At 32.4% G+C, this 4,075-nt stretch overlaps 2 pseudogenes; one reads left to right on the top strand and one right to left on the bottom strand.

Moving 5' to 3' along the window:
- Positions 1–1,297, bottom strand: part of LOC105138130 (dnaJ protein homolog 1-like) — an 11,979-nt pseudogene extending 10,682 nt beyond the window's left edge.
- Positions 1,298–2,180: 883 nt separating this feature from the next.
- LOC105138121 (uncharacterized) overlaps positions 2,181–4,075 on the top strand; it is an 8,088-nt pseudogene continuing 6,193 nt past the window's right edge.

The following is a 4,075-nucleotide window of genomic DNA, read 5'->3' as shown; positions in this document are numbered from 1 at the left end:
AAGGGCTCCTTTCAAATGGGGGGGGGGGTCCTTGACTCTAGTTCTGGGAGAGCAAAAGCCAAGGACCCCGGGGGACGGCCACTGCTTCCGTTAGTGGGGAGAAAGAGTTCAGGTTTTCAGGGTTCTTGTGGTTTAGGGATTTTTGTGGTTTTTTCTCTAATGTTTTAAAATTGCCTTTCCTTTTTTAATGTGTTGAGGAGACCAATATTTATATCTAAAAATGTTGCTAGCGGTTCTTTTAAATTTTTTTTTTAAATTTAATTTTTTTTTTATGTTTTTGTATTTAAAAAAAAAAAGCAAATATTAACATCGATTCAATAAAAAAAATCAATAATTTTAAAAAAATAACACGTAAAAAATTGAACACATTCAAAAAGCCCTTAAAAAATTTAAATTAATGATTTTAAAAAAATAATGCATAAAAAATTAAACACATTCGAAAATCCCTTAAAAAATTTAAATTCTTTTTAGTCAACACAGAAAATACTAAAAACAATGCAAATATATTAAAAATATATTTTTTTAGATTTTCAATACTTTTTACTATTTTTTTACTTTTTTAAAAAATTCATCAAAATATAGATTAAAAATTAGATAGCAACAACTACAATGCTAAATAAGATCTCAGACTTTACAATCATCTTAGATTAGTTAAAAAAATCCAATTATTTTTTTATAAAAATATAAAATGTGTTTACCTATGTGTTTTTTATGCATTTTAAACTATAATTTAAACTAAAAATATTACTTTAACTGCCTTTTATTTTAACCATAACTCAAAACAATTTAAAACACATAACAAACAAGCTATTAGATAATTTGTATTTTTATAAAATTAAAAACCGGTTCAATTTTCTTGTATCAACCCAACCCATAATTTAGATTTTAATTCAAATTAATTTTATAACTATGATAAAGATACAGACTCAAGAGTCTGACTAGAGATGTCTGTCATCGCAGCTATTAGATGGAAAATATCAGACAGTATTTGAGTGGAGTGCTTGGATTGGAAGGCTGCTTGAAACAGCGGAAAAGTTTTGAGTTTGTTGGTCGTGTCTTAAGGTCGGGAAGCAACAATTTCATTGGGGTGCCGAACGCAACGAGACGCAAGTTTCCTAGTATACTGGATTTTAGAGCATACATTATGTAATAAAACCACGTAAATTCTTGTGTGTCATTTCTCATTTTATCTTGTCCCTTATCTTTTGTCTTGTCGGGTTTGCATGCTAGTATCCTAACACAAGTTTCCTAATATATTGGATTTTAGAGCATACATTATGTAATAAACGTCATCCATCTTGATTTTCTTCCTATCTTCTTTGAGTTAGATACATTATGCTTTTTTATTTTATTTATATAATACCATAAGATTTCTCCTCAAATGACTCTCCTTTCATTAAAAGTAAAAGCTGACTAGATTAATATCTTGTAAGAAAATAAATAAAACACTCTCGTTTTAATAAAAATAATTGACTTGTACTGGTACAGTTACATAACAACTTACACCCTTTTACAAATCATTTCCCGAACTTGAGGTGATGCATGCCACAATTCATTTTGAGAGGTCGCGCATATAAACATTTGAACTTTTCCTGTCTAATCTTATTTGTTTTTCTTCCAAGTTATTGGTGTGAAACTTAATATTCTATGGCATTAATCATCTATCCAATACCTTATAATCAATCAACGACGAAGACCTTAATAAAATGTATCAACCAATGGTCTTCAATAGTTAAAGACAAGTAGCAGAATCTCTTATGGCAGGGTTTTTTTTTTTTTTTAACCGATTACTTAGTTCCTACCTAGTAGAACAATTCCTTTGTTTTTTTTTTTTAAAAAAAAGAGAAGTTTACTTTCAACATCAACTTGATCAAACAAAATCCCTCACCTTACTCTTCACAATCTCTGTTTAATCCATTATTGTTCATCTACTGCATGGAACGACTTTCATTTATTTGTGAATGTGATGTCAATGTTTCGGACTTGTTCATCTTATTCTCTGATTGTCCCATAGCCATGTGAACTTGTCTCAAAGACTTTAAAATGAATTGTTGATTAATCACGATTAAGCTATGGTCTTTCTTTAACTATCAAAATTTTCAAGTTGATCATTTTATATGTCTGATGTCTAGACTTGTCTGTTTTTATAAAAGTAAACTCTATCAGGTAATGCAATCACCCACGTGGTTTGCTCATCCTTAGGTTCAGGATCTCTCTCAAATTGATCACCGTGGCCACGAGTCACAGTACGTATTCTACAATGGAGAACAAGAACAAAGTCCTGCGATTCTATGAGCTCCAGCGGACTTGGTGTGCTTCTTGTTTTTATTTTGAACAAGATTGGACAGTTCATTTTGGGCGGTCGACTTTCCCTATCTAATCCTTTTTTCTCCTATGTTCTTCGGGTGAAATGCGCCGGGATACTTGCCTGGTGTGAAACTTAATATTCTATGACATTAGTCTTCTATTCACTCCCTTATAATCAATCATTGATGAAGCACTTAAACGAATTGACTTGCTAGTAATCAACTATAGAACCTGTCAACAACTTGATCTAATTAAAAAATTCCTTCCAGCTTTTTTTTTTGGATAATAAAAATTCCTTCCAGCTCTTCACATTATTTGTTTAATCGATTATTGTTCATCTGCTTCTTCACATTCTTTGTTTAATCGATTATTGTTCATCTGCTTTGTGAACGAATTTTATTTATTTGTTAATGATTCAGACGCTTTCATTTTATTCTCTGATTATCCTATAGCCCTGTGAACTTGGCTCAGGCCGACTTTAAAATTACTTGTTAATTAATCCCTATAGCCCTGTGAACTTGTTTCAACTGGACCTTAAAATGACTTGTTAATTAATTAAGCAATGTTTAAGCCATGGTCTTTTTTAACTGTCAAAATTTAAGCCATGGTCTTTTTTAATTGTCAAAATTTTCAAGCTGATCATTTTATTAGTCTAATGTCTACATCTGTCAATTTTCTATATAAGTAAACTCTATCAGGCAATGCTATCACCAACTTAGTTTGCTCATCCTTAGGCGCAGGCGGTCTAATTGATCCCTTTGGCCATGAGTCACATTACGTATTCTGCAATGGAGAACAAGATAGAGAAGTGCGATTCTATGAGCTCCGGAGGACATGATATGCTTCTTATTCATATTTTGGAACTCTTTTCTTTCAGTTTGTTGTTAGTGATCTGTCATGTATATGATGCTCTTCACTTTTGTATATCATGACCTACAAAAGTTGATCCTATCATACAAGAATTCTGATATGCATCCCGCTGGTTTCTCGTTAATCATAGATGTGTTTTCAGCCTCCAATATGTTTCCTTTTCTTTTTCAGGAGCCAAAAGATCCGAAAGAGATCTACCTCCAATGCATTACTCCCTTAAGATAGAGTCATTCTCCTTACTTCTGAAGACAAAAGTCGAAAAGTATGAATCTGATGTTTTTGAAGCCGGAGGCCACAAATGGTTTGTTGATTCTCACCACCTTCCTTTGGCTAATGCTTGATTCTATACGTGCAAAATAAATGTTCAGTTAGATGATAATGAGGCTATTCATCAACTGATAATTTTTCTTGTTTCCAGGAGCTTGCGTCTTTACCCAAATGGAAACACAAAAGGAAAAGGGAAAGACTTTGTTTCCCTTTACCTGCAAATAGAAAATACAAGCAATCTTCCTCATCGGAGGGAGGTCAACGCCGAATTCAAATTGTTTGTTTTTGATCAGATAAATAACAAATATTTGACGGTTCAAGGTAGATTCTTTTACTAATAATATGTGCAACACTGCTAATGTTTTTGTTGGTGGGAGAAACCACTTGTGGTGACTTTGAAATACTCGGAGAGGATAAAACACATTCTTTTATTTCAAGAATAACAAGCTTACAATAATGAAAAGCTTATAGTAATAACCCCTCTTTCTTTCTCTCTTTCTCTCTAGTGTTTCTCTCAATCTCTCCACACATAATTGCATAAGCTTAGCTATCTATTTATACACGAAATCAAAACAAGAAAATTCAACCTTCAAGTGTGAAGGCGGTTTTTGGCCGACGGTGTGAAAGCGAC

The sequence above is a fragment of the Populus euphratica genome, unplaced genomic scaffold (assembly GCF_000495115.2).
Source record: "Populus euphratica unplaced genomic scaffold, PopEup_1.0 scaffold2.1, whole genome shotgun sequence".
NCBI classification, from domain to species: domain Eukaryota; kingdom Viridiplantae; phylum Streptophyta; class Magnoliopsida; order Malpighiales; family Salicaceae; genus Populus; species Populus euphratica.
The sequence above is the reverse complement of the archived record's forward strand: the minus strand, read 5'-3'. Positions and strand labels throughout refer to the sequence as shown.